The sequence below is a fragment of the Polypterus senegalus genome, chromosome 13, assembly GCF_016835505.1.
Source record: "Polypterus senegalus isolate Bchr_013 chromosome 13, ASM1683550v1, whole genome shotgun sequence".
NCBI classification, from domain to species: domain Eukaryota; kingdom Metazoa; phylum Chordata; class Cladistia; order Polypteriformes; family Polypteridae; genus Polypterus; species Polypterus senegalus.
This window is the reverse complement of record NC_053166.1, coordinates 84,826,254-84,848,574: the sequence shown is the minus strand read 5'-3', so window position 1 is coordinate 84,848,574 and position 22,321 is coordinate 84,826,254. Positions and strand designations below refer to the sequence as shown.

The following is a 22,321-nucleotide window of genomic DNA, read 5'->3' as shown; positions in this document are numbered from 1 at the left end:
TTAAAAGAAGTAAAAAATTTTAGGTAGCAGTGGCCATGACTTGTGATCATGTGTTTACAGCAAGATGATTGAGAAACCAAGTGTTAACCAAGATAATGGCAAAACGAAAAAGAACAGTAGCAACATCAGCTCTGCATCAAGCATATTGCAAAAGGTCATTGAGTGATGAAGAACAAGAAAAAATTGAAAGACAAGAAACTAAAACACATAGACAAGCAAAAAGTAGTGCTGAACATACTGTAGCCTGATATGTTCTGGAAGTTCAAAAAATGTTACGTTACAGCAACCTGGAAGCCAGAAACATTTACTGTAATAAAGGCATGGTTAACACAAGCCCTTCTATTGATAATTTTCTAGGACACGATACGTAAATGTTTAGAACTCAAACTCAAATCTAAGCCTTGCATTTATTGTTCATCAGTCATCAAAGTTTATAAATAAATGACAAGCAAAGTGACCTGTGGTTGTGTGTTTGTAGCAAACTGATCGTAAAAACAAGTGATAGTCATCTGTGACCACCAGCAGGTATCTCAGTGCCTCGGCTCCAGACACAACTCAACCACAGACAGTTCTAAGTTCAACTGAACAGCAATTTATTAACAACAGTTCCTGTACAGGCTAGCTTTAATGCATCAAATAATAACCCAAAAGCACATCAATCGCTTCTGTCTTCTTCCTGTCCTCCTCTTTGAATATTATTTTCAAATTTTAAATTTATTGTAATGGTTATTACTAAATTTATATTTCAATCTCATATTTATGGTTTAAATATTAAAGATATTAAGTAGTTTAATTGATTTCTATATGCATATACAGATAACAAAAGTTTACAGATTACAGCCAAAAGATCCATGTATTGGCGATTTTTTGTTGCCAGTTTGCCACATTTTCCAATAGAAGGATAGCAACTGTCTTGTCTTTCCAGACGACCATCCTGATTTGTGAATTCTGATATCTTAAATCCTTGGTTTGGATCCTGACATGCCTTTTAAATATGATTTGGGTTTTTCTCTGGTTTTAAGATGCCTTGTTTTGACATATGAATACCCTTGACATTAAGTCCAGGTTGCTCTCTAGTGTTTCATAATTTTCAGTGTATATGATTTGTTTTAATGATTCCTTGATTTGTTTTTGACTGTTTTTTTGTTTTTAGTACTTAAGTCATCTTAAAAGAAAATGCTTAAAATAAAAACATATTGTATTTTTCCTTTTTATTTACACAAATAGAAAATGACAGCACAAACACACTATACAAATGACACCTAACTGTGTACCTTATTAATTGCCTTATTTTAATATCTTTCACATTTTTGCATTTTTTTCAAATCTGCTGGGTGCTATTGTTTCCAGTTGTTGTTCCAGGTTTGTTCCAGTACACGTGTACTGATTTTGAATAATTGAATAATTTATTATTTATCATATATCCTCTAATGTTACATTTTTTCTAAAAAAAAAAATTTAAAAAGTGTTGCATTTTTTGGCTTGAAAAAAAAACACCTAACGTACAAAGTCAGAAGTGTAGAAAGTATTATGATGACAGAAATAATAATAATGATGAATAATAATAATATTAACAGCACACTGCACATGTGTGAGTGACGCAAGTGTCACTTTCAGATACACCAGAATAACTTTTGGTTTTACTGTCATCCCTGCTGATGAGAGGTGTTTTTTATTAAATGCCATTATGAGGCTAGGAGAAGATGCATCTACACCGTTGCCCGTGTAATGCCTGGGCCTGAAGCCTACACAAGATACACCTGTAAACGCAGTAATAGTGTTGGCAGTTTTACCACCCAGGTAAACCTCGGGTCTTACACAAGATGAATCTATGCAGTTGCCTGAGTGACACTTGGGACTAACAATTTTAGCACTGTTTTTACAGCCCGAGTGATGCTCAGCTCTAATGCTAAGGAGGTTAATTGCATTTTTTGTTATTTTGCTGAGGGTAAAATACCTAGATATCTAGGTGACCTCATAGTCAACTTGCAGTGCATTTTTCCACATTTTGTTATGTTACAGCCTTATTCCAAAATGGATTAAATTAATTTTTTTCCTCAGAATTCTACACACAAAACCCCATAATGACAACGTGAAAAAAGTTTACTTGAGATTTTTGCAAATTTATTAAAAATTAAAAAATTGAGAAAGCACATGTACATAAGTATTCACAGCTTTTGCCATGAAGCTAAACATTGAGCTCAGGTGCATCCTGTTTCCCCTGATCATCCTTGAGATGTTTCTGCAGCTTAATTGGAGTCCACCTGTGGTAAATTCAGTTGATTGGACATTATTTGTAAAGACACACACCTGTCTATCTAAGGTCCCACAGTTGACAGTTCATGTCAGAGCATAAACCAAGCATGAAGTCAAAGGAATTGTCTGTAGACCTCCGAGACAGGATTGTCTCAATGCACAAATCTGGGGAAGGTTACAGAAAAATTTCTGCTGCTTTGAAGGTCCCAATGAGCACAGTGGCCTCCATCATCCGTAAGTGGAAGAAGTTCGAAACCACCAGGACTCTTCCTAGAGCTGGCCGGCCATCTAAACTTAGCGATCGGGGGAGAAGGGCCTTAGTCAGGGAGGTGACCAAGAACCCGATGAACATTGTCAGAGTTCCAGAGGTCCTCTGTGGAGAGAGGAGAACCTTCCAGAAGGACAACCATCTCTGCAGTGCCAGACAAGCCACTCCTTAGTAAAAGGCACATGGCAGCCTGCCTGGAGTTTGCCAAAAGGCACCTGAAGGACTCTCAGACCATGAGAAACAAAATTCTCTGGTCTGATGAGACAAAGATTGAACTCTTTGGTGTGAATGCCAGGCATCACGTTTGGAGGAAACCAGGCACCGCTCATCACCAGGCCAATACCATCCCTACAGTGAAGCATGGTGGTGACAGCATCATGCTGTGGGGATGTTTTTCAGTGGCAGGAACTGATAGACTAGTCAGGATAAAGGGAAAGATGACTGCAGCAATGTACAGAGATATCCTGGATGAAAACCTGCACCAGAGCACTCTTGACCTCAGACTGGGGCGACGGTTCATCTTTCAGCAGGACAACAACCCTAAGCACACAGCCAAGATATCAAAGGAGAGGCTTCAGGACAACTCTGCGAATGTCCTTGAGTGGCCCAGCCAGAGCACAGACTTGAATCCGATTGAACATCTCTGGAAAGATCTTAAAATGGCTGTGTACCGACACTTCCCATCCAACCTGATGGAGCTTGAGAGGTGCTGTAAAAAGGAATGGGCGAAACTGGCCAAGGATAGGTATGCCAAGCTTGTGGCATCATATTCAAAAAGACTTGAGGCTGTAATTGCTGCCAAAGGTGCATTGACAAAGTATTGAGCAAAGGCTGTGAATACTTATGTTCATGTGATTTCTCAGTTTTTTATTTTTAATAAATTTGCTAAAACCTCAAGTAAACGTTTTTCACATTGTCATTATGGGGTGTTGTGTGTAGAATTCTAAGGAAAAAAATGAGTTTAATCCATTTTGGAATAAGGCTGTAACATAACAAAATGTGGAAAAAGTGATGCACTGTGAATACTTTCTGGATGCACTTGTATATTGAATGACTGAATACCTTAACAGACTGACAACTCTATTCTCATCTTTCATTTCATATGCTTTATTATTTGCTTATTAACAAGAGTAGATCAAGCATATTTGACAACTCCATGTTATCAACTTTTAGTAGTAACAAGTTTTTCTTAGCAATAAGTCACTTCTGATTTTCTTTATTTGTGTTTTTGCCTCTGGAACCAGAAAAAAATCAAAGTTGGGTTTCCAGAATAGTTGATGACCTGCGGAAGAAGGTACTACTCTTTCTGTGAAGTTCTATATTGAATATAATGCAGCATTTGGGTGATAGATGAGTGTCTAGACATTTGCACAAAGAAAGTACAAGAGTGTTTTTGAAGAGGTGGGCTTGAGGTGAACTGGTGATACAAACGTGGTAGTCATGGGTAAGATGTAGCTACTTAGCAAAAGATAGATGTTACTATTACAATTCTGCGTGTTGAATTTAGTGGAATATGTGGACATACACATATAAAACACTTGTTATGAAAATAATTCTCTGTTTGCTCTCCTAACCAGGGATGAGCTAAATAACTCAAAAGTATAAAAAAGTTATTAATTTATTAAATCGAATGCATGGAATAAAGATCAAAGAAAGTACACATGATGTATTTAAAGAAAAGTAAGATTTTAAAATCCATTTGAACCTAACACAGATTTTCAACCCGCCTTTTCTCCTTTTCTATTTTGGCCCACCTTGCATAGCTCCTTTGTGGGTGTGAAAAGCATTAAAGCTACTCATATGTCACAAGAATGTGAATTTCTTACACTAAATGAGCATAAAATTCTGTAATCATGGGAAAATACACTTTTTGTAGCTGGTACAACTACAGGAATCTGCTGCAGAACAAACACCTAAAGCATCACTTGTGTTTGGTCAAAAAGTTACACAAAATCTTTAATCTTATTTATAGCTACTGTATGCCTCTCCATGTGCTACCAAAGGCTAGAATATATTATATCAATGTCAGTCTTGGTTTTTAGTAAATTAAGGCACTGTGAGTTTTTTGTGTTTCAGAAATTTTACAATTTAACATACCACAACATAAAATCTTTGACAAATGAGAAGAGACCATTCAGTCCTTTCAGGTTGTTTGGTTAACTGATAATATCTCATCCAGATACTTTTAAAAAGTTGTCTAAGATTTCACTTTGACCACATGACTTGGTCATTTCTTCATTATTTCTATTTCTCTTTGCATAAAGAAGTCTTAAATGAACTTCCCCTTAACTTCCACCAGTGGCCTTGATGCCTTCAAGAATTTTAAAGTCCTGCATTATGTCCCCACGCAAGTCTCCTGCTCAACAGTAAACACATGTAACATGTTTAGCCTGAGTAGAACATGTCTTGTAGTCCAGGATGTACTTGCTTGCTCTCTTCTGCACAGCTTCTAGTGCTGCTATGTCTTTTTGGTAGCATGGTGACCAGAATGGCATGCAGTACTCCAGATAGAATCTTAATAGTACATTGTACTGTCTAGTCAGAATGTTCCTCAATTTGTATTCAGTAATTTTTAAAATGTAGGCTCACATTTTGTTTTTTAATAGCTTTTACACCGTCTAGACAATTGGAATGTTGTGCCAACAACAACCACACAATCTTTTTCAGCGATTTCATTCTGTAAGACAGCATCACCGAGCTTGTATTTATAAACAATATTAATTTTGCTTGCCTGTAGTAAGTTATACTTTTCTACATTAAGTGTATTTCTCCAAGTATTTGCCAAGATCTGAAAATTGTCCTAGTCTTCTTTACTACTTCCTCAATACCTGCCAATTTCACAAGGTTACTGATACCACAATCGTCATTACTGTAATTTCAAAAAAGTAACAGTCCAAGGATAGACACCTGAGGAACCCCCCTGACCATGCGAAGCATTCTTGTCCCATCTGTATTGTTAGTCTGCAACATGTTGTCATGATGAATGATTTTTGTCCATGAGCTGCTGTAATTAGTAGCATCAACAGAACTCCAGTTTGTGTGTGCGCCCTTTAAAAGGACTCTTCTTATCCTGATCAGTCAAACTTTTTCTCCAAGTGAAATTTTGTGATTTACTTGGACCAAAATAAATAAATAAAAGATGTTTAAGAAACAAGATTTCTTTTCTAATTCTTAGCAATTATAGAATGTTAACTGCATTGAGAGCCAAGCTAGGTTTAACATATGTTTGTTTAAAATCATTTCCACAACTTGAAGATTGTTTGAATGTTTAATGAAATCTCAGATTATTTTTTTTTATCCTAATAACATTTTAATTGTTTCCTTTTAGTCATATTTATGGTTCTGGCAACACCTCTATTCCCCAAAGCTGTTTCTAAGATCAGGAACTTTACTGCATACATTTATACAGACAGTGTACTCTGGATTCTTCAGGAGATGCTCCATCTCTGAGCAAATCCACTTTAAAGGAGCAAGTATCTATTGCAGCTGCCAGGATGTCTACCATCATTTCTAGACAGCAAGTTTTAAGGTTGTTAGTCGATTAACAGTGTTTGTGACATTACTGGCCTTGCGAGTCACTTTCCACTTTCAGATGAGTTAACAAGGTATGTCATAGCAGCTATGTTCTCAGCTATAAAAGTAGCCTTGAAGCATAGTACAATCACTAGCTAGTCTATTTTGTTTTGCTATTTTTGTCTTTACTTCTGCACTTTTGTTTCTGTGATCCTTTATTCCAAAAGGATGAACCAAACCTGAAAAAACCCTCTCAAAATCAAGACAATAATTGAAGTTCAAGAATTTAAGGAAACATTTAAATGTATTGCTACAATAGTTGAATACTCTAATGAAGCAAACATAATACTGTATGTACAATAAATTAACAGCAATTGACCTTCTTATTTAACTTACCTTAAAAAAATCTTTTGAGACAAAAGAAATTACTGAAATCTAAGAGAAAGGAAATCCAAATTGACTAAGCCAAAAAATGATATTCTAAGATGAAGTTAAAAAGGAAGTCTGGAGACAAACCTGAAATTTCAAACAAAAGGATAAACAAAACCATTAAATTAAAAATAAGTTTTGTTGTTTTGATAAATTCTCATTTTTTTGTTGCACCAGAGTTCCAATGTTTTTTTGCCATTGTTGGACATGAACAAATTATTTTTCAAAAGATCACTCTAGAACTACTTACCTTTAAGCTAAAAATATAAAATAAACCAAAAGACTATTTACTGAGCATTCCAGAACAAAGAGCAATTGTCAGAATCCATCCTTAAATTTGAGGATGCTAATGATAGTTTTAATTTCCGGGAATCTTACATGTTTCTATTAGTGTCCCTGAAATAATAACAATAATAGTAATAATAAATTGTATTTATATAGTGCCTTTCCCATGCTCAAGGTGCATAAAAAATAAACACAAAAATAAGCCATACAAAACATATTTAATGACATATTTAATTATTCACATCAGCCTATTTCTTGCCACTAGAATATATACATTTTTTTATTTTTATATGTTTGCTGGTTTTGGCATTTGGACTCACTTATTCCTTGCAGTTTTGCAAGCCACACTACGCAACATTCTGGCAGAATTGGCTTGTTCCTAGTCTTCTTTTGACATTTTGATTACTCTGGTTTTCCAACAGAATTACCTTTCAGGGTGTCCCTTACAGTTGTGGGGGTTACTGGCTTTTGTTATGCCACACTAAGGAAGAAGTGTCATTAACAAGGTACACATTAACTTGCTCAGCATTGAAGGTCTGGTGTGGGTACAGACATTGACTGCTGGTGCATAGGAGTACAAATTGATCTTCAGTTATTGGTGGTTGTATGCCTTATTCATGTAAGGGAAGGCGATACAGGCCAAATGCATAACAATTAGCCATGTTTAGCAGCGTCAAGCAAAAAAAGCCTTAATGGGCTCTCCAAAAGTCAGAAAACATATATAAGTAACAAAAGGTGTTTTTACCTTCAAAATGCAAGAAATGTGCAACCAGGTGTACATAGGGGAAACAATAAAGGAGTTTCAGCTGTGTGAAGTGTGACTTCCAAAAAATGTGGCATGGCTAATCAGTACCACACAGAGTTCCAAACTTTGAAACTCTTTGAGCGCAATGTTATAAATATTGTGAAAGATGGCCGGCAGTTTATCCCAGCCAACACAACCTAGGAGTTGGGAGGGAGTGTGACAGAGCTGCTGGGTGGAGAGGAGGATTGATTATTGTTTATTATTGATTTATTGTTAATAATTGAGTATTGTGGGGGTGGAGGTGCTTTGTGCACAGTATAGAAGAAATTAAAATTACTTCTAATACTTTTACCTGGTGTCTGGACGTGTTGTCTGCGGGTTTGGAGGAGTGTCAGCGCCCCCTACTGTCACAATATTTATTTCTTTACTTACTGCTAGTTTGTGGAATTTGTTAGTTGTACAGTAATGTCAGTACAGGAAGCAATACAGCTAAGATACTGTCACTTCTGCAGCTCTGCCACTGCTTCTCTCACTGCTTCTATGCAGAGTTGATCATTTTATGGCTGGCAGTGCTGCCTCAAGTAATTGATAAACAAAAGGAATATGGCCTTTTGTGGCCTGTAGTGGTTGGTTTTGGCAATTTTTACAACATTTTCACTGTATCGTTTTCCTCAGCTGTAACTATAAATGGCCTCAACTTGGTCATCAGCAAATCGCCACATGACTGTATTCAGATGATTTACTATGACACTTGAAATTTCTCCCAGGTACAGCCAATTCTATTGTTCATTACTGTGATGTTTCTACACCTTCTTTGGAGTCCTCTTGTGGTCAATTTAATTGGTTGGATGTGATTAGTATCAGCACACACTTGTCTATATAAAGTCCCACAGCTGATAAACATGTATTAGAGCCATAAGGTCAAAGGAATTACATGCACAGCTTAGAGACAAGATCGTGTCTCAACACAGATCTCGGGATTGCCACAATAAAATTCCCAAGAGCACAGTTACCTTCATAATTCTTAAATGTGTATATATATATATATATATATATATATTGTAAGGGATGCCAGGGGCAACGACCCGGCCGGGACGCCGTGAGGGACCGGAAGAGGGTCAAAGCCCACCCTGGATCACGTGGGGGCCGCCTTCCTGGTTGCTCTGGGGTCCACGGGTACAAGGCATGGAAGCTCCACCCTGTAGGTGCCTGTGGTCACCGCCAGGAGGCGCCCCAATACCTTGGGAGCTGTTACCCCAGCTCTTCCGCCACACCAGGAAGTGCTGGGGAGAAGACTTAGGACGGCACCCGGAGAGCTGCCGGGAGGACAGCCGGCACTTCCGCCACGCTGGGGCGTGGCCAAGGGAGGAATGCCGGGAACACCTGGGGCTCATCCGGGGACTGTATAAAAGGGGCCGTCTCCATTCATTTAGCGCTTGAGTTGGGTGGAGGCAGGACAAGGCAAGAGAAGAAAGATTGTGGCCAGGACTGTGTGAGTTTGGGGTTTGTGCACTATTTGGACTATTCTGGGTCTGAGTGACCATTTATTGTATATATTTTGTAAATAATAAACGTGTGGTGGTGAAGAACAACATGTCCACCTGTCTGTGTCCGGGTCGGCTCCATAATATATATATATATATATATATATATATATATGTGTGCCTTCATTGAATAAATCCTTACTCTTCTCCGTTTTACAGTGTCTAGATATGACATACCTCCCCACAGTTTCCGCACATTATTGTCTGCCATTTATTAAAAATTGGGGGATATGAGTAAACACATTACAAGGTATAAAGGCAAACATTTAAAAATGTGTTGAGTGGAACTGGTACGTGGTTTCATCATGAAGGTTAGTTTCTTTTTGTCCTCACCTTCATTCACTTTCACAACATACAAAAATCTCATTTTTTGTAGTTTCTAACTTTGTAACATTCTTAGTATTCACTCTCTTACTTAAACTACTTTCATTCTTAGAAGGTATTAATACAAAAAATAAAAAGCACAAGTGTTATTGTACAGAATGATTATATCCATTTACTGAACTAATCATCCATTAGTTAAAGATTAAAGAGTATACTGACTAAAATCACAAGGTTTTACAAAAATCTAGTATTAATTATATTTATCTATAACTGTACTCTGTAGTTTTCTTATGACAAATTTCTTTTATTCATTATTTTCTTTATAATTGCATCCTGATCATTGCCATCTCTGACATCAAAGCTTCCAGGTTTGTCTTTTTAAGTAGATAGATAGATAGATAGATAGATAACTGTGGAAAACCACAGCTATGTTAGTTAAAGTCAGTAGTTGCTTTCAGCTCTAGTCTGAAATGTATTTTTAAGTAAAGACTCTGATTTGCTGAAGAAATAAAATTATACTTTCGTTTAAGGATTTTGGCTGCCTGACACTTAAATGCATTTTCTTGATTTACCTATTTAATAAATGGTATGATCAATCAACCCTTTGCAGAAGAAGTGTAAGAAAATAATCTTTATGAAAAACAAACTCATACACAAAGGATTTTTAAGTATAAAAATGCGGCACATTAAGACAAGGAAATTTTAAAGCCATTTCAATTAAATGTATAAGTCCAAATCAGAAAAAGTTGGGATGGTGTGGAAAATGCAAATAAAAAAAATGTTAAATTTACTTTGACTTTTATTTCATTGCAGACAGTATGAACCCAAGATATTTCATGTTTTGCCTGGTCAGCTTCACTTCATTTGTTAATATACTTTCATTCCTGCATTTCAGGCCTACAACACATTCCAAAAAAAGTTGGGATGGGCAAATTAGAGTCAGTAATGAGGTAAAAAAAATTCAATAGTTATGTGATTTCAAACACGTGATGTCAATGGGTGATTGTAATCATGATTTGGTACAAAAGCAGTATCTAAGAAAGGCTGAGCCTTTGAGGAGCAAAGATAGGCACAGAATCTCCAGTTTCTCAAGAAATGCGTGAGAAGATTATTGAAATGTTTAGAAACAATGTTTCTCAAAGAAAAAGTGGAAGGGATCTGCATATTTCTCCCTGTAAGTGCATAATATCATTAAACTATTCATGGAATCTGGAGGAATTTGAGTGTGTAAATGTCAATAACCGCAAGCCAAATCTCAAGATCCGCCATTTCTGACACCTCAGATGGCACTGCATAAAGAACCGTAACTCATCAATAGCTGATATAATCACACAGGCAAGGGATTATTTTGGCAAACCTTTGTCATGCACTACAATACAGAGTTATATTCACATGTGCCACATAAAACTTTACTGTGCTAAAAAAACTTTATGTTAACCATATCCAGAAGCGGAGTTGACCTCTCTTGGCTCAGAAGCATCTGGGATGGACCATCACACAGTGAAAACATGTATTTTGGTCAGATGAATGGGAAATCAAAACATAAATGAAAGCAGTGTTGTCCGAATCAAAGATGAAAAGGACCATCCAGATTGTTATCAGCAACAAGTCCGAAAAGCAAGGGGCTGTCATATTATGGGGCTGTGTTAGTACCCTTGGCAACGGTAATGTGTACTTCTGTGATGTCAGCATTAATGGAGAAAAGTACATTGAGGTTTTAGAGTAACATATACTGCCTTCAAGACAAACATCTTTCTATTCTATAAATACTGACTCCTATTCTCATTTATCCATGTTTGGGCAAAAATAATTTACATGCATTCTCTGCATATTTCTTATCTTAGTATTCTGACATTCTTTTTGTTCATTTCTCAATGACTTTACTCAGCTCAACTTCAACTTTATTATCCCATATAGTAAAATTAATTTGGTTTGTGTATTAAAAATAAGCTTTTCTAGCACATAGATTTTAAATATAAAAAGACAAGAAAGGAGACAATACAATAGAGTGATCCCCCACTATATCGTGGTTCAGCTATTATGCCCTTGCTAGATCACAGATTTATTATTATTATTATTACTAGGGGGCTCCGCCCCCTGCTCACTTTGCTCACCCACCCCCAGGTTTGGTTTACCGGATAAACAATTTAAAGAGATTGTTATTTTCATGGGAATTGTTACATATGCATTATTTTCATTTCTTCTTTAAAACTTTTGTAAAAACAATATTTGTCCTTTATTTCCTGCCCCGGGCGTAGTTAAATCTCTTTCTCGCGGGACTTTTAATACTGCTCCCATTGTGAAAGAGGGTTCTGATCGCACGCTAAAGAGATGCGATCAGTTCAGCTGCTGTCTTGCTGCTGGCCAGCTATGTGTTCTGCTTGTCGCACTTTGCGTCAATCATTTAAAAGCCTGTACAGCGGCTGTCCTTCTGCCACTTTGCGTTTCTGCCGCTAGCCTTCTGAAGGGGTGGATGGGGTGAGGGCTGAATGCACGCTAAGAAGATGCACTCGGATCATCAGCTGGCGAGCTGCATGTTCTGCTGCTTGTTGTTGTTTTAAGAGCTGGGAGCACCTGAAGTGTGTCTGCCAAAAACATTCCAACAACTGCTAGGTTAGATGTCTGTGACCTTGTTTGAAATTGTTTGTAAAAAGAGGGTGACGTACAAAAGTCACCGTCTCACGGGTTGTGCTTCCTAAGGTTGTAATGTCTAGTCTCGCATGTTGTCAAAGTGTCTCTTCTAGATGATCTGGTCTCGCTCTACGCTCCTGCCACTTTGCGTCTTTCCCACTCGCGTTGTAAAGGGGGGAGGTGAACGCACACTAAGGAGAAGCGGATGGATCAGCTACTGGCTTTGTGCTGCTTCTGCCAAGATGCGTGTTCTGCTTGTCGTTCTGCGCGTCAATCATTTAAAAGCCTGTGCAGCAGTTGTCCTTCTGTGCTGGAAGAGGTGGAAAAACTGTTTACCAGTTTACTCATTTACCAATTTGAGAACCCTTGTGCTTTCAAGCAGCACAATGTAAACAAAGCCAGACTACCAGTGATGTGGAGGGCAAACATGAAGGGTTGGGTCACAAGGGCTTTGTTTTTGGAATGGCTGCATGAGGCTTTCGGTCCCACCAGCTAAACAGCTAAAAACACCAGAAACCCAAGAAATCACACGAGAGAAAACACCTGAAGGAAAACATCCCTCCATCGCGGAGCCAGACTCTCCCTCAAAACTGTAACCTCCTCTCCACCCAGTTCCTCCTCACCTCATGCCAGAACTCGACTCATGCAAGGTTAGTTTTCTTGGTGGTTTATGGTTAGTTTTTGTATTACGGATTTTTCAAATGTTCATTTTTTGGTTTGTAGCGTGAATTGTTGCGGTGTTACTTTTCACTTTTTTCAAATGTTCATTTTTTTCCCCTGTGCTTAAAACTCATTAAAAAAAAGTGTTTATCCTTCCTCTTATGTTAGCTTTCTGTTACTATCTCTTATGTTAACGGGTCAGTTTTGACCCGTGTCTTTAATCAGCCATATTACCCTCAAAACAATTATTTATCATCCAATTTTTTTCCTTACCTCTTGGTTACTTTGTTACGCTTCCTTGTCCATTAAAATATTGTTTTCAATATTTTTGCTGTGACCTCATGAGCTTTTACTTTAACAGCATACCTCTCGTTTCAATTTTAAAAAATGATTAAATGAACCTCAAGAGAATTATTTAAATAAATAAAAGGTTGTTATGTTACCTAAATATTACTGAGGGGTATTAGAACACATCTCTTAAATAAATTTGTTATATATATTTTTATTGTAATATTAATTACTATAGTAACATCTATGGTGTTACGGGTCAAATTTGACCCATATATATTTACTAGCAAAATACCTGTGCTTCGCAGCGGAGAAGTAGTATGTTAAAGAAGTTATGAAAAAGAAAAGGAAACATTTTAAAAATAACGTAACATGATTGTCAATCTAATTGTTTTGTCACTGTTATGAGTGTTTCTGTCATATATATATATATATATATATATATATATACACACACACACACACATAGATAGATAGATAGATAGATACTTTATTAATCCCAAGGGGAAATTCACATAATCCAGCAGCAGTATACTGATACAAAGAAACAGTATTAAATTAAATAGTAATAAAAATGAAAAAAATTAAAATAAAATTAATGTTCGCATTTACTCCCCCGGGTGGAATTGAAGAGTCGCATAGTGTGGGGGAGGAACGATCTCTTTAGTCTGTCAGTGGAACAGGACAGTGACAAAAGTCTGTCACTGATATAAACATATATACATATACATATATACATATCTACATATACACATATCTATATATATATATATACATATACACATCTACATATATATATATACATATCTACATATATACACACACACATATATATATATATATATATATATATACACATATATCTACATATTTATATACACATACATACATACATACATACATATATATATATATATATATATATATATATATATATATATATATATATACACAGTGGTGTGAAAAACTATTTGCCCCCTTCCTGATTTCTTATTCTTTTGCATGTTTGTCACACAAAATGTTTCTGATCATCAAACACATTTAACCATTAGTCAAATATAACACAAGTAAACACAAAATGCAGTTTTTAAATGATGGTTTTATTATTTAGGGAGAAAAAATCCAAACCTACATGGCCCTGTGTGAAAAAGTAATTGCCCCCTTGTTAAAAATAACCTAACTGTGGTGTATCACACCTGAGTTCAATTTCCGTAGCCACCCCCAGGCCTGATTACTGCCACACCTGTTTCAATCAAGAAATCACTTAAATAGGAGCTGCCTGACACAGAGAGTAGACCAAAAGCACCTCAAAAGCTAGACATCATGCCAAGATCCAAAGAAATTCAGGAACAAATGAGAACAGAAGTAATTGAGATCTATCAGTCTGGTAAAGGTTATAAAGCCATTTCTAAAGCTTTGGGACTCCAGTGAACCACAGTGAGAGCCATTATCCACAAATGGCAAAAACATGGAACAGTGGTAAACCTTCCCAGGAGTGGCCGGCCGACCAAAATTACCCCAAGAGCGCAGAGACGACTCGTCCGAGAGGTCACAAAAGACCCCAGGACAACGTCTAAAGAACTGCAGGCCTCACTTGCCTCAATTAAGGTCAGTGTTCATGACTCCACCATAAGAAAGAGACTGCGCAAAAATGGCCTGCATGGCAGATTTCCAAGACGCAAACCACTGTTAAGCAAAAAGAACATTAGGGCTTGTCTCAATTTTGCTAAGAAACATCTCAATGATTGCCAAGACTTTTGGGAAAATACCTTGTGGACTGATGAGACAAAAGTTGAACTTTTTGAAGGCAAATGTCCCGTTACATCTGGCGTAAAAGCAACACAGCATTTCAGAAAAAGAACATCATGCCAACAGTAAAATATGGTGGTGGTAGTGTGATGGTCTGGGGCTGTTTTGCTGCTTCAGGACCTGGAAGGCTTGCTGTGATAGATGGAACCATGAATTCTACTGTCTACCAAAAAATCGTGAAGGAGAATGTCCGGCCATCTGTTCGTCAACTCAAGCTGAAGCGATCTTGGGTGCTGCAACAGGACAATGACCCAAAACACACCAGCAAATCCACCTCTGAATGGCTGAAGAAAAACAAAATGAAGACTTTGGAGTGGCCTAGTCAAAGTCCTGACCTGAATCCAATTGAGATGCTATGGTATGACCTTAAAAGGCGGTTCATGCTAGAAAACCCTCAAATAAAGCTGAATTACAACAATTCTGCAAAGATGAGTGGGCCAAAATTCCTCCAGAGCTGTAAAGACTCATTGCAAGTTATCGCAAACGCTTGATTGCAGTTATTGCTGCTAAGGGTGGCCCAACCAATAATTAGGTTCAGGGGGCAATTACTTTTTCACACAGGACCATGTAGGTTTGGATTTTTTTTCTCCCTAAATAATAAAACCATCATTTAAAAACTGCATTTTGTGTTTACTTGTGTTATATTTGACTAATGGTTAAATGTGTTTGATGATCAGAAACATTTTGTGTGACAAACATGCAAAAGAATAAGAAATCAGGAAGGGGGCAAATAGTTTTCACACCACTGTATATATATATATATATATATATATATATATATATATATATATATATATATATATATCTATACTAATAAAAGGCAAAGCCCTCACTCACTCACTCACTCACTCACTCACTCACTGACTCATCACTAATTCTCCAACTTCCCGTGTGGGTGGAAGGCTGAAATTTGGCAGGTTGATTCCTTACAGCTTCCTTACAAAAGTTGGACAGGTTTTATATCGAAATTCTACGCGTAATGGTCATAACTGGAAGCAGTTTTCTCCATTTACTGTAATGGAGATGAGCTTCAACGCCGTGGGGCGGAGTTTCGTGTGACATCATCACGCCTCCACGTAATCACGCAGTACATAGAAAACCAGGAAGACCTCAAAAAGCGCCAAGAAAACATGCATTATATAATTGAGAAGGCAGTGAAACAATAAGAAGCGAGTTCTGCTACTTGAAACAAAGCACGATGTAAACCTACACTTTAAATTAAGTTCATAGACAGGCTGCGCTGGCGTTTGTAATTTAGTGCCTGCCCATATAAGGCCATCCGTCAGCGGCAATCCAATAGCAAACTGCCACGGGTAAATATTCACGGGTGAAGGACTGTGCTTATGGAGAGGAAGATGAGATGGTCAGGGTGGTGTTTGACACAAACTCAGCGAAACTGCCAGAGAAAGTTTTAAGTGCCAGGACTAAGGTAACATTAAATAAAGCTATGGACATAGCACGAGATGGCACCAGCACAGCTGGGAACCTTCGATGCAAGTACACCGAGTGGCTCACGTGAACTGATGCAGTGCACAGATAAAAGCAACAGTTCCAAAGAGCTGAACAAAACCGAATTACACAATTGAAAAGGCAGCAAAAATATGAAGCGCCTGATAAGCATATTCATAAATGCAGCTACTGTGGAAACAAAGCACACGGTGGAAAAGTCAATGTCCCGCTAAAGGAAGACAGCGTAAAAAAAAAAAAAAAAACCCGTGCATGCAGTTTGTCACATCACAGATAAAAAGGAAGACGAGCTGTTTATTGATGCAGTAAGGAACTAATCGATGAATGAAACCTCTTATCTTTACAACGATTGACAAACACGGAATGTAACTTGAACACATCGTACAAATACGAGCCTGATTGAAAGAAATAATGATAATCAAATCCTTGATGACAGCAACATTCAATAACACTCACAAAACAATTACTGTATATTGACAATCATGTTACGTTATTTTTAAAATGTTCCCTTTTCTTTTCATAACTTCTACTTCTCCACTGCGATACACGGTATATATATAAATGTATATCTATAGCCCGATCTACAATACATACTTTAGCATAGACAAGCGGTGGCGCAATTGTAGAGTCTTCGCCTCTAACGCCGACATTCGAGGTTCGATTCCCGAGAGGGATGTACTGACTATGTACGCGCTACCGATTCATTTTACCTTCCCATCTCCTTGGTTTGGGACGTATGAAAAATATTAGGTTAACGCAGAATCATGTTACGTTATTTTTAAAATTTTCCCTTTCTTAGCACAAGCACAGTTGAGAAGCTTGATGCATGTACTCCATAACGCGTTAAAAAATAACGCATTTAATCACACTTTCAATTCCAAGCAAACGGGAACTTTTGTCAATGCATGATTTCCTGGTACATCCATTACACTGATGCACACATCACAGCTACAAAAATGTTAGAGTCGGAATAAAGCGCTCCTACGACTGATCATTTCGACTACCCGAAATGAAGCCTTGATAAAAGCATGGTTTTGTGCACACTGAAAAGCAAGCAAAATTAGATGCATTACAGAAAGCGGACTTTGTGGCTCTTACTGGGGATCATTGGACTTCCGTGACCGTTAGTAATTCTAAATACATCTAATTACAAAATGTTCAATGATCACACTGTTTTAGCCTAATGTACAAAATAATTTTGGCTAATGTTACTCAGAGTTTAAAGAGTAAGCTGGTCAAATTACCTTTTATGTTTCTGACTTATTTTTTTAAGAAGAAAAACTGCACTTTATGGTGAAATTTTGGTTATTATTATTTAAAGACAATACTATTCTGAAAATGTACTTAAAGTACTTAAACTACCACTTTATTTTTAAGTCTGCCCAATTTTAACCAGGGATGATATTTTTGTTTCTGTTTTGAATTCAAATGCAGTTTAAAGCTTTTTTCAGAAATTAAAACAGCTTCAGTTTACAATATTCATGTCCATGTCTATTATTTGATTCTGTGCCCACTAAAACCGTTTTAAATAAAAAAAAAAACATTTGCGATTTGGGGCAAATTTACGTCGATTACATACGATTAATCAAGATTAATTCTTACACAGCCTCTAATTAATTGGATTAATTTTTTAATCGAGTCCCACCCTAATATATATATGTAGATATATATATGTAGATTTGTATATATATGTGTATATACAGTATATATGTAGATATGTATATGTTGTATATACAGTATGTATATATGTGTGTGTGTATATGTATATATATATATGTATATATATATGTGTATATATATATATATATATGTTTATATGTATATATATGTTTATATATGTGTCTGTGTGTGTGTGTATATATATATATATATATATATATATATATATATATATATATATATATATGCCAGCAACACTCATGACAATTACAAAACAATTACATTGTCAATCATGTTACGTTATTATTAAAATGTTTCCTTTTCTTTTTACTTCTCCGCTGCCAATCGCAGCTATTTTGCTATATATATATATATATATATAAATAGATAGATATGACAACAACACTCATATCAATGACAAAACAATTACATTAACAATCATCTTACGTTATTTTTAAAATGTTTGCTTTTCTTTTCATAACTTCTTTAACACACTTCTTCTCCGCTGCGAAGCGCGGGTATTCTGCTAGTATATATATATATATACATATCTACATATATATATATATACTTTATATAGCAAAATCCCACCGCTTCGCAGAGACGAAATACTGCTTTTAAATTTTTATTAAGAAGAAAAGAAAACCTTTTTAAACTGAGTGAAAATATACCAATAACTATCTGTTAAGGATCTCTTTGTATACCACGTTGTCAGTTCAGCACTCTTAGCATTACCGGTTGTAATATAACCAAACTGTGCACTGAGTTTACTCTTGAGAATGCAACGTATAGTTGTCCAGGAGAAAAGCAATGTTGCCTCAAATCAATGGCAACCTTTTGTATGATCTATCCCTGAGACTTATTAATTGTCATCGCAAAGCAGAGCCTTACTGGAAATTGGAGGCATTTGAATTGAAATGGGAGATCAGAGGGTATAACGGTGATGCAAGGAATACATTCAGAGTGTAGCGCTCTGCTGTTTTTTGTGTAGCTGCCTTCACACAGCTTCTCTGCTGCTTTATATACGAACGCCATAAGGCCGTTGTTTCTCCTTGCTTCGCGGTTCTGTACTGTTTTATTGTTCGTTTATTACGATTGTTATAGTTATTGTGTAGCTATTTGAGACTTACTCTACTGTTCAGGTACCCATTTCCTTTATTTAATCCGCGGCTTGTACACTATTTTTTGTTCGTTTATTACGATTATAGATATTTATTGATTCCCTTCTTTAGCTGACTGCCTGCTCATATAAGGCACTCCGCTGGATTTTTGTGAAGCAGTCTTTACATAGCTTCTTCGCTGTTTTATAAACGAACGACATATAAGGCCATCCTTTTTCCTTGCTTCGCCAAGGAAGCTGCCTTTTTATTTAATCCACGGGTTCTCCGCTGTTTTATTGTTCGTTTATTACGATTGTTATAGTTCTCTTTATATAGCACGTTGTCAGTTCAGCACTCCGGTTGTAATATGATGAAGCTGCGTGAGCTTACTCTTGAGAATGCAACGTATAGTTGTCCAGGAGAAAAGCAATCTTGCCTGAAATCAATGGCAACCTTTTTGTAGGGTCTGTCCCTGAAACTTACTACTTATCATCATGAAGCAGAGCCTTACTGGAAATTGGAAGCATTTGAATTGAAATGGGAGATCAGAGGGTATAACGGGGATGCGAGGAATTGAGTGTGGAGAAACTCTAGAGACAGCATGTGTATTAACTTGTGGATTTTTCTGTGAGTATTTGGTGGCAGCGTGACAAAGTTGCTTCCACAAGACCGCGTTAGCTGTGGAGCTCAGCTCGGAGCATATTCTTTTCCTACCTTGTCAATTGTGTAATGCGTTTTTTGAACAGGTTTGATGCATGGAAGTGATCACTCGTACTACGTTCAGTCAGTTCACGTGAGCTGCTCTCTTGTGTGATGTGGCGATGTCCACGGCTTTATTTAATGTTAGCTAAGACCCAGCACTTAAATGTTTCTCGCTACAGCAATTTTAACTCCGTTACAAAGTGATCCAAATTCTCGTTTATACCTCGTGTCTTCTCATTAAACTTGTATCTCGTGAATAAAGTATTCGACGAAGGCATGACAAACAGCAGCGGGAGCGTGTCCATAAGCTTAATTTAAACTTACGGTTTACACCGTGCTTTGTTTCCGCACTAGCTGCACTTATGAATAAGCTTGTATGCGTTTTCTTCAGCGCTCTTTGGAGCTGTTCCTTGTTTTCTACGTACTGCGTTCACAGTCAGTTCATGTGATTACGTGGGAGGCGTGATGATATGACACGCAACTCCGCCCCCCACGGCCATCGAGCTGGTCCATTACAGTATATGGAGAAAAATAGGTTCCAGTTATGACCATTACGCGTAGAATTTCGAAATGAAACCTGCCCAACTTTTGTAAGTAAACTGTAAGGAATGAGCCTGCCAAATTTCAGCCTTCTACCTACACGGGAAGTTGGTGATTAGTGATGAGTGAGTGAGTGAGTGAGTGAGTGAGTGAGTGAGTGAGTGAGTGAGTGAGTGAGTGGGTGAGTGAGTCAGTGAGTCAGTGAGGGCTTTGCCTTTTATTAGTATAGATTTCAAAGAAAAAGGCAAAAAAAGTATTTTCAAAAATAACTTTAATATAAATGGAAAGCTAAACAAGTAAATCTCAAAATGTGGATTTGCAAGGTCAAACAAACAACGAACAATTTGTCCAACAAACAAACCAAGGCTGCAGTGGCTGGGTCCCAGGTCACCCGTTCCCTTCGCTCAATGTGTGCCTTGACAACGGAACTTCCTAACTCCTCAAGAAACATTCTCCGCTTGTTTTTTCTGGTTGAGTTCCACCCTAGGTGAATGTGGGTCCACAACACAAATGCATTGTATGCAGACACATCTAGAATGTTATAAAACACAACCATTGGCCATCTCCTGGTCATTCTCTGGCAAGTGTAGGTGGCAGTCAGCTTGTCCAGGTTGTCCACTTCACCTTTGTTTTTGCTATAGACCAAGATAATTATGGGCTTTTTGTCACTTGCTGATGACACAGCTGCGTCTTTGTGAAAAGTGGACATAAGTATCACACTCCGGTGTTTTTTTGGACAATATGAAACAACCGTGGTGGTGTCTGTAAAAGCAAATTTTGAAGAAAGTGGAGCCCTGTCCTTCACCTGCAAAATTTCGGCAGGCAGCTCAGGTTTATTTTTTTTACTGTGCCCACCATGGTAAGTTTCCACCTGAGAAGTTCTTGTCCAAAGTCATAGCTGGTAAAGAAATTGTCACATGTGATATTGTGACCCCGCAGTCCAGTAGTCATATCGAGGACTACATATTTTCCTTGATTTTTCTCAGGAATGCCACTTGCATGTTTGCCTGTGTAAATCTGCAGATTCAATGCATAGCTGGTTTTTGCATCACAGTCTGCCCAAATTTTTATGCCATATTTCCCTGGCTTACTAGGCATGTACTGCCGGAAAAGGCATTTCCCACGGAAAGGGACAAAACGTTCATCTACTGTTACCTCTGGCCCTGGGTTGAACATCAGTGGAAGGAGCTGCACCCACCTTTCCCAGACATCCCTGATGGGAGCAAGCTTGTCAGATTTTTCTCTAGTTTCTCTGTTGTCAAATCTAAGAACTCTTGATATCATTCAAAATGACTGAAGTGACATTGTTGCCCGGAAAATATTTCTGCCTGTCGACGCATCCCAGAGACTATCAGTGACCTCATTGCTGGATTTGTAAACACCAGTAAGAAGAAGAACACCAATATAAGCATCCAGGTATTCCTCATCAATGTCATTCCACATGTCGCCATGAACCTTTTTTCCTTCAAGGTTTGTCATAGCAATCATGACTTTCTTTAGTGACAATGGCATAAACAGATCAAAACATGTCTTGATGTCACTTACTCTCGTCACAGCAAACCTTTTGATTCCAGGGGTCATTTTGATGACATTTGCAGCAGCTGCCCTGCCGTGTAAATTAGGAGGTACTGAGCTCCAACAGATGTTACCACTTTTGGATTTGAACATTTCAGCAGGAGTGAGTGCAATTTCAGCATCGGTGACCTCCTCATCAGACTCATCAGATGTGTCTGTGCCTTCTGGTAAATACTCTACAATGTCTTCCTCCTCGGAAACCTGCTCATCTGTATCACTATGCTGTTCTGTGTCCTCTGCCTCATTTTCAGAAAAGATATGATCCAGAGCTTGGGTTACTGTAAATCTTCTTCTCATTTTTGACTGCTGCAAACAGGAGATGTGTACTCTGCAAGTCACCAACGCTAAACTAAATTTCTCTTATGCAAGCCTTACATGTCTGTCTTTGTTTGTTTGTTTTGTTTGTTCAGGTAAGGAGACACACAGGCAAAGAGAGAAGCCCCTCAAAGTGTGTTTATGATTTTAAAAAGTAAAAAGGGTCGGTGCTGACCCTAACACAAGAGGAAGTTATACAGTGATCGGTTGC

At 37.5% G+C, this 22,321-nt stretch overlaps 1 pseudogene; it reads right to left on the bottom strand.

The window, feature by feature from the left end:
* Positions 1-22,092, bottom strand: part of LOC120543312 — an 88,776-nt pseudogene extending 66,684 nt beyond the window's left edge.
* Positions 22,093-22,321: the final 229 nt, after the last annotated feature.